Genomic DNA, 14,948 nt, shown 5'->3' with positions numbered 1-14,948 from the left:
AGGAAACAGCTCAGTATACTGGAGATATGGCTTGGTAATACACCGATGCAGGAAACAGCTCAGTATGCTGGAGATATGGCTTGGTAGTACACCGATGCAGGAAACAGCTCAGTATACTGGAGATATGGCTTGGTAGTACACAGATGTAGGAAACAGCTCAGAATGTGGGAGTTATGGCTTGGTAATACACAGATGTAGGAAACAGCTCAGTATGCTGGAGATATGGCTTGGTAGTACACCGATGCAAGAAACAGCTCAGTATGCTGGAGATATGGCTTGGAAATACACCGATGCTGGAAACAGCTCAGTATGCTGGAGATATGGCTTGGTAATACACCGATGCAGATCACAGCTCAGTATGCTGGAGATATGGCTTGGTATTACAACGATGCAGGAAACAGCTCAGTATGCTGGAGGTATGGCTTGGTAATACACTGATGCAGGACACAGCTCAGTATTCTGGAGATATGACTTGGTAATACACCAATGCAGGTCACAGCTCAGTATGCTGGAGGTATGGCTTGGTAATACACCGATGCAGGACACAGCTCAGTATGCTGGAGATATGACTTGGTAATACACCGATGCAGGACACAGCTCAGTATGCTGGAGATATGGCTTGGTAATACACTGATGCAGATCACAGCTCAGTATGCTGGAGATATGGCTTGGTAATACACCGATGGAGATCACAGCTCAGTATGCTGGAGATATGGCTTGGTAGTACACCGATGCAGGAAACAGCTCAGTATGCTGGAGATATGGCTTGGTAATACACCGATGCAGATCACAGCTCAGTAAGCTGGAGATATGGCTTGGTAATACACTGATGCAGATCACAGCTCAGTATGCTGGAGATATGGCTTGGTAATACACTGATGCAGGACACAGCTCAGTATGCTGGAGGTATGGCTTGGTAATACACAGATGCAGGACACAGCTCAGTATGCTGGAGATAAGGTTTGGTAATACACTGATGCAGGACACAGCTCAGTATGCTGGAGATATGACTTGGTAATATGCCGATGCAGGTCACAGCTCAGTATGCTGGAGGTATGGCTTGGTAATACACCGATGCAGGAAACAGCTCAGTATGTTGGAGATATGGCTTGGTAGTACACCGATGCCGGACACAGCTCAGTATACTGGAGATATGGCTTGGTAGTACACAGATGTAGGAAACAGCTCAGTATGCTGGAGATATGGCTTGATAATACACAGATGTAGGAAACAGCTCAGTATGCTGCAGATATGGCTTGGTAGTACACCGATGCAGGAAACAGCTCAGTATGCTGGAGATATGGCTTGGTAATACACCGATGCAGGAAACAGCTCAGTATGCTGGAGATATGGCTTGGTAGTACACCGATGCAGGAAACAGCTCAGTATACTGGAGATATGGCTTGGTAGTACACAGATGTAGGAAACAGCTCAGTATGCTGGAGATATGGCTTGGTAGTACAAAGATGTAGGAAACAGCGCAGTATGCTGGAGATATGGCTTAATAGTACACCGATGCAGGAAACAGATCAGTATGCTGGAGATATGGCTTGGTAATACACCGATGCAGATCACAGCTCAGTATTCTGGAGATATGGCTTGGTAATACACTGATGCAGATCACAGCTCAGTATGCTGGAGATATGGCTTGGTAATACACTGATGCAAGACACAGCTCAGTATGCTGGAGATATGGCTTGGTAATACACTGATGCAGGTCACAGCTCGGTATGCTAGAGGTATGGCTTGGTAATACACAGAAGCAGGACACAGCTCGGTATGCTGGAGACATGGATTGGTAATACCATGATGCAGGACACAGCTCGGTATGCTGGAGATATGGCTTGGTAATACACTGATGCAGGACACAGCTCAGTATGCTGGAGATATGACTTGGTAATACACCGATGCAGGTCACAACTCAGTATGCTGGAGGTATGGCTTGGTAATACACCGATGCAGGACACAGCTCAGTATGCTGGAGATATGGCTTGGTAATACACCAATGCAGATCACAGCCTGGTATGCTGGAGACATGGATTGGTAATACCATAATGCAGGACACAGCTCAGTATGCTGGAGATATGGCTTGGAGGTACACCGATGCCGGACACAGCTCAGTATGCTGGAGATATGGCTTGGTAATACACAGATGTAGGAAACAGCTCAGTATACTGAAGATATGGCTTGGTAATACACCGATGCAGGAAACAGCTCAGTATGCTGGAGATATGGCTTGGTAGTACACCGATGCAGGAAACCGTTCAGTATACTGGAGATATGGCTTGGTAATACACCGATGCAGATCACAGCTCAGTATGCTGGAGATATGGCTTGGTAGTACACCGATGCAGGAAACAGCTCAGTATGCTGGAGATATGGCATGGTAATACACCGATGCAGGAAACAGCTCAGTATGCTGGAGATATGGCTTGGTAATACACCGATGCAGATCACAGCTCAGTATGCTGGAGATATGGCTTGGTAATACACCGATGCAGGAAACAGCTCAATATGCTGGAGATATGGCTTGGTAATACACCGATGCAGATCACAGCTCAGTATGCTGGAGATATGGCTTGGTAATACACTGATGCAGATCACAGCTCAGTATGCTGGAGATATGACTTGGTAATACACCGATGCCGGACACAGCTCAGTATACTGGAGATATGGCTTGGTAGTACACAGATGTAGGAAACAGCCCAGTATGCTGGAGATATGGCTTGGTAATACACAGATGTAGGAAACAGCTCAGTATGCTGCAGATATGGCTTGGTAGTACACCGATGCAGGAAACAGCTCAGTATGCTGGAGATATGGCTTGGTAATACACCGATGCAGGAAACAGCTCAGTATGCTGGAGATATGGCTTGGTAGTACACCGATGCAGGAAACAGCTCAGTATACTGGAGATATGGCTTGGTAGTACACAGATGTAGGAAACAGCTCAGTATGCTGGAGATATGGCTTGGTAGTACAAAGATGTAGGAAACAGCTCAGTATGCTGGAGATATGGCTTAATAGTACACCGATGCAGGAAACAGATCAGTATGCTGGAGATATGGCTTGGTAATACACCGATGCAGATCACAGCTCAGTATGCTGGAGATATGGCTTGGTAGTACACCGATGCAGGAAACAGCTCAGTATGCTGGAGGTATGGCTTGGTAATACACCGATGCAGGACACAGCTCAGTATGCTGGAGATATGACTTGGTAATACACCGATGCAGGTCACAGCTCAGTATGCTGGAGGTATGGCTTGGTAATACACTGATGCAGGACACAGCTCAGTATGCTGGAGATATGACTTAGTAATACACCGATGCAGGACACAGCTCAGTATGCTGGAGATATGGCTTGGTAATACACTAATGCAGGACACAGCTCAGTATGCTGGAGATATGGCTTGGTAATACACTGATGCAGGACACAGCTCAGTATGCTGGAGGTAAGGGTTGGTAATACACTGATGCAGGACACAGCTCAATATGCTGGAGATATGGGTTGGTAATACACTGATGCAGGACACAGCTCAGTATGCTGGAGGTACGGCTTGGTAATACACAGATGCAGGACACAGCTCAGTATGCTGGAGATATGGCTTGGTAATACACTGATGCAGGACACAGCTCAGTATGCTGGAGATATGGCTTGGTAATACACCAATGCAGATCACAGCCTGGTATGCTGGAGACATGGATTGGTAATACCATGATACAGGACACAGCTCAGTATGCTGGAGATATGGCTTGGTAGTACACCGATGCCGGACACAGCTCAGTATGCTGGAGATATGGCTTGGTAATACACAGATGTAGGAAACAGCTCAGTATACTGGAGATATGGCTTGGTAATACACCGATGTAGGAAACAGCTCAGTATGCTGGAGATATGGCTTGGTAGTACACCGATGCAGGAAACCGCTCAGTATACTGGAGATGTGGCTTGGTTATACACCGATGCAGATCACAGCTCAGTATGCTGGAGATATGGCTTGGTAGTACACCGATGCAGGAAACAGCTCAGTATGCTGGAGATATGGCTTGGTAATACACCAATGCAGATCACAGCCTGGTATGCTGGAGACATGGATTGGTAATACCATAATGCAGGACACAGCTCAGTATGCTGGAGATATGGCTTGGGGGTACACCGATGCCGGACACAGCTCAGTATGCTGGAGATATGGCTTGGTAATACACAGATGTAGGAAACAGATCAGTATACTGGAGATATGGCTTGGTAATACACCGATGCAGGAAACAGCTCAGTATGCTGGAGATATGGCTTGGTAGTACACCGATGCAGGAAACCGCTCAGTATACTGGAGATATGGCTTGGTAATACACAGATGCAGATCACAGCTCAGTATGCTGGAGATATGGCTTGGTAGTACACCGATGCAGGAAACAGCTCAATATGCTGGAGATATGGCTTGGTAATACATCGATGCAGATCACAGCTCAGTATGCTGGAGATATGGCTTGGTAATACACTGATGCAGATCACAGCTCAGTATGCTGGAGATATGACTTGGTAATACACCGATGCAGGAAACAGCTCAGTATGCTGGAGATATGGCTTGGTAGTACACCGATGCCGGACACAGCTCAGTATACTGGAGATATGGCTTGGTAGTACACAGATGTAGGAAACAGCTCAGTATGCTGGAGATATGGCTTGATAATACACAGATGTAGGAAACAGCTCAGTATGCTGCAGATATGGCTTGGTAGTACACCGATGCAGGAAACAGCTCAGTATGCTGGAGATATGGCTTGGTAATACACCGATGCAGGAAACAGCTCAGTATGCTGGAGATATGGCTTGGTAGTACACCGATGCAGGAAACAGCTCAGTATACTGGAGATATGGCTTGGTAGTACACAGATGTAGGAAACAGCTCAGTATGCTGGAGATATGGCTTGGTAGTACAAAGATGTAGGAAACAGCGCAGTATGCTGGAGATATGGCTTAATAGTACACCGATGCAGGAAACAGATCAGTATGCTGGAGATATGGCTTGGTAATACACCGATGCAGATCACAGCTCAGTATTCTGGAGATATGGCTTGGTAATACACTGATGCAGATCACAGCTCAGTATGCTGGAGATATGGCTTGGTAATACACTGATGCAAGACACAGCCTGGTATGCTGGAGACATGGATTGGTAATACCATGATGCAGGACACAGCTCAGTATGCTGGAGATATGGCTTGGTAGTACACCGATGCAGGACACAGCTCAGTATGCTGGAGATATGGCTTGGTAATACAAAGATGTAGGAAACAGCTCAGTATACTGGAGATATGGCTTGGTAATACACCGATGCAGGAAACAGCTCAGTATGCTGGAGATATGGCTTGGTAGTACACCGATGCAGGAAACCGCTCAGTATACTGGAGATATGGCTTGGTAATACACCGATGCAGATCACAGCTCAGTATGCTGGATATATGGCTTGGTAGTACACCGATGCAGGAAACAGCTCAGTATGCTGGAGATATGGCTTGGTAATACACCGATGCAGGAAACAGCTCAGTATGCTGGAGATATGTCTTGGTAATACACCGATGCAGATCACAGCTCAGTATGCTGGAGATATGGTTTGGTAATACACTGATGCAGATCACAGCTCAGTATGCTGGAGATATGACTTGGTAATACACCGATGCAGGAAACAGCTCAGTATGCTGGAGATATGGCTTGGTAGTACACCGATGCCGGACACAGCTCAGTATACTGGAGATATGGCTTGGTGATACACAGATGTAGGAAACAGCTCACTATACTGGAGATATGGCTTGGTAATACACCGATGCAGGAAACAGCTCAGTATGCTGGAGATATGGCTTGGTAGTACACCGATGCAGGACACAGCTCAGTATGCTGGAGATATGGCTTGGTAATACAAAGATGTAGGAAACAGCTCAGTATACTGGAGATATGGCTTGGTAATACACCGATGCAGAAAACAGCTCAGTATGCTAGAGATATGGCTTGGTAGTACACCGATGCAGATCACAGCTCAGTATGCTGGAGATATGGCTTGGTAGTACACCGATGCAGGAAACAGCTCAGTATGCTGGAGATATGGCTTGGTAATACACCGATGCAGGAAACTGCTCAGTATGCTGGAGATATGGCTTGGTAATACACCGATGCAGATCACAGCTCAGTATGCTGGAGATATGGCTTGGTAATACACTGATGCAGATCACAGCTCACCGATGCAGGAAACAGCTCAGTATGCTGGAGATATGGCTTGGTAGTACACCGATGCCGGACACAGCTCAGTATACTGGAGATATGGCTTGGTAATACACAGATGTAGGAAACAGCTCAGTATACTGGAGATATGGCTTGGTAATACACCGATGTAGGAAACAGCTCAGTATGCTGGAGATATGGCTTGGTAGTACACCGATGCAGGAAACAGCTCAGTATACTGGAGATATGGCTTGGTAGTACACAGATGTAGGAAACAGCTCAGAATGTGGGAGTTATGGCTTGGTAATACACAGATGTAGGAAACAGCTCAGTATGCTGGAGATATGGCTTGGTAGTACACCGATGCAAGAAACAGCTCAGTATGCTGGAGATATGGCTTGGAAATACACCGATGCTGGAAACAGCTCAGTATGCTGGAGATATGGCTTGGTAATACACCGATGCAGATCACAGCTCAGTTTGCTGGAGATATGGCTTGGTATTACAACGATGCAGGAAACAGCTCAGTATGCTGGAGGTATGGCTTGGTAATACACTGATGCAGGACACAGCTCAGTATTCTGGAGATATGACTTGGTAATACACCAATGCAGGTCACAGCTCAGTATGCTGGAGGTATGGCTTGGTAATACACCGATGCAGGACACAGCTCAGTATGCTGGAGATATGACTTGGTAATACACCGATGCAGGACACAGCTCAGTATGCTGGAGATATGGCTTGGTAATACACTGATGCAGATCACAGCTCAGTATGCTGGAGATATGGCTTGGTAATACACCGATGGAGATCACAGCTCAGTATGCTGGAGATATGGCTTGGTAGTACACTGATGCAGGAAACAGCTCAGTATGCTGGAGATATGGCTTGGTAATACACCGATGCAGATCACAGCTCAGTAAGCTGGAGATATGGCTTGGTAATACACTGATGCAGATCACAGCTCAGTATGCTGGAGATATGGATTGGTAATACACTGATGCAGGACACAGCTCAGTATGCTGGAGGTATGGCTTGGTAATACACAGATGCAGGACACAGCTCAGTATGCTGGAGATAAGGTTTGGTAATACACTGATGCAGGACACAGCTCAGTATGCTGGAGATATGACTTGGTAATATGCCGATGCAGGTCACAGCTCAGTATGCTGGAGGTATGGCTTGGTAATACACCGATGCAGGACACAGCTCAGTATGCTGGAGATATGGCTTGGTAATACACCGATGCAGGACACAGCTCAGTATGCTGGAGATATGGCTTGGTAATACACTGATGCAGGAAACAGCTCAGTATGCTGGAGATATGACTTGGTAATACACCGATGCAGATCACAGCTCAGTATGCTGGAGATATGGCTTGGTAATACACCAATGCAGATCACAGCCTGGTATGCTGGAGACATGGGTTGGTAATACCATGATGCAAGACACAGCTCAGTATGCTGGAGATATGGCTTGGTAGTACACCGATGCAGGACACAGCTCAGTATGCTGGAGATATGGCTTGGTAGTACACCGATGCAGGAACCAGCTCAGTATGCTGGAGATATGGCTTGGTAATACACCGATGCAGATCACAGCTCAGTATGCTGGAGATATGGCTTGGTAATACAGCAATGCAGATCACAGCCTGGTATGCTGGAGACATGGGTTGGTAATACCATGATGCAGGACACAGCTCAGTATGCTGGAGATATGGCTTGGTAGTACACTGATGCAGGACACAGCTCAGTATGCTGGAGATATGACTTGGTAATACACCGATGCAGGTCACAGCTCAGTATGCTGGAGGTATGGCTTGGTAATACACCGATGCAGGACACAGCTCAGTATGCTGAAGGTATGGCTTGGTAATACACCGATGCAGAACAAAGCTCAGTATGCTGGAGATATGGCTTGGTAATACACCAATGCAGATCACAGCCTGGTATGCTGGAGACATGGATTGGTAATACCATGATGCAGGACACAGCATAGTATGCTGGAGATATGGCTTGGTAGTACACCGATGCCGGACACAGCTCAGTATGCTGGAGATATGGCTTGGTAATACACAGATGTAGGAAACAGCTCAGTATACTGGAGATAGGGCTTGGTAATACACCGATGCAGGAAACAGCTCAGTATGCTGGAGATATGGCTTGGTAGTACACCGATGCAGGAAACCGCTCAGTATACTGGAGATATGGCTTGGTAATACACCGATGCAGGAAACAGCTCAGTATGCTGGAGATATGGCTTGGTAATACACCGATGCAGATCAAAGCTCAGTATGCTGGAGATATGGCTTGGTAGTACACCGATGTTGGAAACAGCTCAGTATGCTGGAGATATGGCTTGGTAATACACCGATGCAGATCACAGCTCAGTATGCTGGAGATATGGCTTGGTAATACACTGATGCAGATCACAGCTCAGTATGCTGGTGATATGGCTTGGTAATACACTGATGCAGGACACAGCTCAGTATGCTGGAGGTATGGCTTGGTAATACACAGATGCAGGACACAGCTCAGTATGCAGGAGATATGGCTTGGTAATACACTGATGCAGGACACAGCTCAGTATGCTGGAGATATGACTTGGTAATACGCCGATGCAGGTCACAGCTCAGTATGCTGGAGGTATGGCTTGGTAATACACCGATGCAGGACACAGCTCAGTATGCTGGAGATATGGCTTGGTAATACACTGATGCAGATCACAGGTCAGTATGCTGGAGATATGGCTTGGTAATACACCGATGCAGGACACAGCTCAGTATGCTGGAGATATGGCTTGGTAATACACTGATGCAGGACACAGCTCAGTATGCTGGAGGTATGGCTTGGTAATACACTGATGCAGGACACAGCTCAGTATGCTGGAGATATGGCTTGGTAATACACCGATGTAGGAAACAGCTCAGTACGCTGGAGATATGGCTTGGTAGTACACCGATGCAGGAAACAGCTCAGTATGCTGGAGATATGGCTTGGTAGTACACAGATGTAGGAAACAGCTCAGTATGCTGGAGATATGGCTTGGTAGTACACAGATGTAGGAAACAGCTCAGTATGCTGGAGATATGGCTTGGTTCTACACCGATGAAAGAAACAGCTCAGTATGCTGGAGGTATGGCTTGGTAATACACTGATGCAGGACACAGCTCAGTATGCTGGAGATATGACTTGGAAATACACCGATGCAGGTCACAGCTCAGTATGCTGGAGGTATGGCTTGGTAATACACCGATGCAGGACACAGCTCAGTATGCTGGAGATATGGCTTGGTAATACACTGATGCAGGACACAGCTCAGTATGTTGGAGATATGGCTTGGTAATACACTGATGCAGGACACAGCTCAGTATGCTGAAGATATGGCTTGGTAATACACTGATGCAGGACACAGCTCCGTATGCTGGAGATATGGCTTGGTAATACACTGATGCAGGAGACAGCTCAGTATGCTGGAGATATGACTTGGTAACACATCCATACAGGTCACAGCTCAGTATGCTGGAGGTATAGCTTGGTAATACACCGATGCAGGACACAGCTCAGTATGCTGGAGATATGGCTTGGTAATACACTGATGCAGGTCACAGCTCGGTATGCTAGAGGTATGGCTTGGTAATACACAGAAGCAGGACACAGCTCGGTATGCTGGAGACATGGATTGGTAATACCATGATGCAGGACACAGCTCGGTATGCTGGAGATATGGCTTGGTAATACACTGATGCAGGACACAGCTCAGTATGCTGGAGATATGACTTGGTAATACACCGATGCAGGTCACAACTCAGTATGCTGGAGGTATGGCTTGGTAATACACCAATGCAGGACACAGCTCAGTATGCTGGAGATATGGCTTGGTAATACACCAATGCAGATCACAGCCTGGTATGCTGGAGACATGGATTGGTAATACCATAATGCAGGACACAGCTCAGTATGCTGGAGATATGGCTTGGAGGTACACCGATGCCGGACACAGCTCAGTATGCTGGAGATATGGCTTGGTAATACACAGATGTAGGAAACAGCTCAGTATACTGAAGATATGGCTTGGTAATACACCGATGCAGGAAACAGCTCAGTATGCTGGAGATATGGCTTGGTAGTACACCGATGCAGGAAACCGTTCAGTATACTGGAGATATGGCTTGGTAATACACCGATGCAGATCACAGCTCAGTATGCTGGAGATATGGCTTGGTAGTACACCGATGCAGGAAACAGCTCAGTATGCTGGAGATATGGCATGGTAATACACCGATGCAGGAAACAGCTCAGTATGCTGGAGATATGGCTTGGTAATACACCGATGCAGATCACAGCTCAGTATGCTGGAGATATGGCTTGGTAATACACCGATGCAGGAAACAGCTCAATATGCTGGAGATATGGCTTGGTAATACACCGATGCAGATCACAGCTCAGTATGCTGGAGATATGGCTTGGTAATACACTGATGCAGATCACAGCTCAGTATGCTGGAGATATGACTTGGTAATACACCGATGCCGGACACAGCTCAGTATACTGGAGATATGGCTTGGTAGTACACAGATGTAGGAAACAGCTCAGTATGCTGGAGATATGGCTTGGTAATACACAGATGTAGGAAACAGCTCAGTATGCTGCAGATATGGCTTGGTAGTACACCGATGCAGGAAACAGCTCAGTATGCTGGAGATATGGCTTGGTAATACACCGATGCAGGAAACAGCTCAGTATGCTGGAGATATGGCTTGGTAGTACACCGATGCAGGAAACAGCTCAGTATACTGGAAATATGGCTTGGTAGTACACAGATGTAGGAAACAGCTCAGTATGCTGGAGATATGGCTTGGTAGTACAAAGATGTAGGAAACAGCTCAGTATGCTGGAGATATGGCTTAATAGTACACCGATGCAGGAAACAGATCAGTATGCTGGAGATATGGCTTGGTAATACACCGATGCAGATCACAGCTCAGTATGCTGGAGATATGGCTTGGTAGTACACCGATGCAGGAAACAGCTCAGTATGCTGGAGGTATGGCTTGGTAATACACCGATGCAGGACACAGCTCAGTATGCTGGAGATATGACTTGGTAATACACCGATGCAGGTCACAGCTCAGTATGCTGGAGGTATGGCTTGGTAATACACTGATGCAGGACACAGCTCAGTATGCTGGAGATATGACTTAGTAATACACCGATGCAGGACACAGCTCAGTATGCTGGAGATATGGCTTGGTAATACACTAATGCAGGACACAGCTCAGTATGCTGGAGATATGGCTTGGTAATACACTGATGCAGGACACAGCTCAGTATGCTGGAGGTAAGGGTTGGTAATACACTGATGCAGGACACAGCTCAATATGCTGGAGATATGGGTTGGTAATACACTGATGCAGGACACAGCTCAGTATGCTGGAGGTACGGCTTGGTAATACACAGATGCAGGACACAGCTCAGTATGCTGGAGATATGGCTTGGTAATACACTGATGCAGGACACAGCTCAGTATGCTGGAGATATGGCTTGGTAATACACCAATGCAGATCACAGCCTGGTATGCTGGAGACATGGATTGGTAATACCATGATACAGGACACAGCTCAGTATGCTGGAGATATGGCTTGGTAGTACACCGATGCCAGACACAGCTCAGTATGCTGGAGATATGGCTTGGTAATACACAGATGTAGGAAACAGCTCAGTATACTGGAGATATGGCTTGGTAATACACCGATGTAGGAAACAGCTCAGTATGCTGGAGATATGGCTTGGTAGTACACCGATGCAGGAAACCGCTCAGTATACTGGAGATGTGGCTTGGTTATACACCGATGCAGATCACAGCTCAGTATGCTGGAGATATGGCTTGGTAGTACACCGATGCAGGAAACAGCTCAGTATTGTGGAGATATGGCTTGGTAATACACCAATGCAGATCACAGCCTGGTATGCTGGAGACATGGATTGGTAATACCATAATGCAGGACACAGCTCAGTATGCTGGAGATATGGCTTGGGGGTACACCGATGCCGGACACAGCTCAGTATGCTGGAGATATGGCTTGGTAATACACAGATGTAGGAAACAGATCAGTATACTGGAGATATGGCTTGGTAATACACCGATGCAGGAAACAGCTCAGTATGCTGGAGATATGGCTTGGTAGTACACCGATGCAGGAAACCGCTCAGTACACTGGAGATATGGCTTGGTAATACACAGATGCAGATCACAGCTCAGTATGCTGGAGATATGGCTTGGTAGTACACCGATGCAGGAAACAGCTCAATATGCTGGAGATATGGCTTGGTAATACATCGATGCAGATCACAGCTCAGTATGCTGGAGATATGGCTTGGTAATACACTGATGCAGATCACAGCTCAGTATGCTGGAGATATGACTTGGTAATACACCGATGCAGGAAACAGCTCAGTATGCTGGAGATATGGCTTGGTAGTACACCGATGCCGGACACAGCTCAGTATACTGGAGATATGGCTTGGTAGTACACAGATGTAGGAAACAGCTCAGTATGCTGGAGATATGGCTTGATAATACACAGATGTAGGAAACAGCTCAGTATGCTGCAGATATGGCTTGGTAGTACACCGATGCAGGAAACAGCTCAGTATGCTGGAGATATGGCTTGGTAATACACCGATGCAGGAAACAGCTCAGTATGCTGGAGATATGGCTTGGTAGTACACCGATGCAGGAAACAGCTCAGTATACTGGAGATATGGCTTGGTAGTACACAGATGTAGGAAACAGCTCAGTATGCTGGAGATATGGCTTGGTAGTACAAAGATGTAGGAAACAGCGCAGTATGCTGGAGATATGGCTTAATAGTACACTGATGCAGGAAACAGATCAGTATGCTGGAGATATGGCTTGGTAATACACCGATGCAGATCACAGCTCAGTATTCTGGAGATATGGCTTGGTAATACACTGATGCAGATCACAGCTCAGTATGCTGGAGATATGGCTTGGTAATACACTGATGCAAGACACAGCTCAGTATGCTGGAGATATGGCTTGGTAATACACTGATGCAGGTCACAGCTCGGTATGCTAGAGGTATGGCTTGGTAATACACAGAAGCAGGACACAGCTCGGTATGCTGGAGACATGGATTGGTAATACCATGATGCAGGACACAGCTCGGTATGCTGGAGATATGGCTTGGTAATACACTGATGCAGGACACAGCTCAGTATGCTGGAGATATGACTTGGTAATACACCGATGCAGGTCACAACTCAGTATGCTGGAGGTATGGCTTGGTAATACACCGATGCAGGACACAGCTCAGTATGCTGGAGATATGGCTTGGTAATACACCAATGCAGATCACAGCCTGGTATGCTGGAGACATGGATTGGTAATACCATAATGCAGGACACAGCTCAGTATGCTGGAGATATGGCTTGGAGGTACACCGATGCCGGACACAGCTCAGTATGCTGGAGATATGGCTTGGTAATACACAGATGTAGGAAACAGCTCAGTATACTGAAGATATGGCTTGGTAATACACCGATGCAGGAAACAGCTCAGTATGCTGGAGATATGGCTTGGTAGTACACCGATGCAGGAAACCGTTCAGTATACTGGAGATATGGCTTGGTAATACACCGATGCAGATCACAGCTCAGTATGCTGGAGATATGGCTTGGTAGTACACCGATGCAGGAAACAGCTCAGTATGCTGGAGATATGGCATGGTAATACACCGATGCAGGAAACAGCTCAGTATGCTGGAGATATGGCTTGGTAATACACCGATGCAGATCACAGCTCAGTATGCTGGAGATATGGCTTGGTAATACACCGATGCAGGAAACAGCCCAATATGCTGGAGATATGGCTTGGTAATACACCGATGCAGATCACAGCTCAGTATGCTGGAGATATGGCTTGGTAATACACTGATGCAGATCACAGCTCAGTATGCTGGAGATATGACTTGGTAATACACCGATGCCGGACACAGCTCAGTATACTGGAGATATGGCTTGGTAGTACACAGATGTAGGAAACAGCTCAGTATGCTGGAGATATGGCTTGGTAATACACAGATGTAGGAAACAGCTCAGTATGCTGCAGATATGGCTTGGTAGTCCACCGATGCAGGAAACAGCTCAGTATGCTGGAGATATGGCTTGGTAATACACCGATGCAGGAAACAGCTCAGTATGCTGGAGATATGGCTTGGTAGTACACCGATGCAGGAAACAGCTCAGTATACTGGAGATATGGCTTGGTAGTACACAGATGTAGGAAACAGCTCAGTATGCTGGAGATATGGCTTGGTAGTACAAAGATGTAGGAAACAGCTCAGTATGCTGGAGATATGGCTTAATAGTACACCGATGCAGGAAACAGATCAGTATGCTGGAGATATGGCTTGGTAATACACCGATGCAGATCACAGCTCAGTATGCTGGAGATATGGCTTGGTAGTACACCGATGCAGGAAACAGCTCAGTATGCTGGAGGTATGGCTTGGTAATACACCGATGCAGGACACAGCTCAGTATGCTGGAGATATGACTTGGTAATACACCGATGCAGGTCACAGCTCAGTATGCTGGAGGTATGGCTTGGTAATACACTGATGCAGGACACAGCTCACTATGCTGGAGATATGACTTAGTAATACACCGATGCAGGACACAGCTCAGTATGCTGGAGATATGGCT

The sequence above is a fragment of the Taudactylus pleione genome, unplaced genomic scaffold (assembly GCF_031769625.1).
Source record: "Taudactylus pleione unplaced genomic scaffold, aTauple2 ptg000113l, whole genome shotgun sequence".
In the NCBI taxonomy this organism is placed as follows: Eukaryota; Metazoa; Chordata; class Amphibia; order Anura; family Myobatrachidae; genus Taudactylus; species Taudactylus pleione.
Note: the sequence above shows the minus strand (reverse complement) of the source record.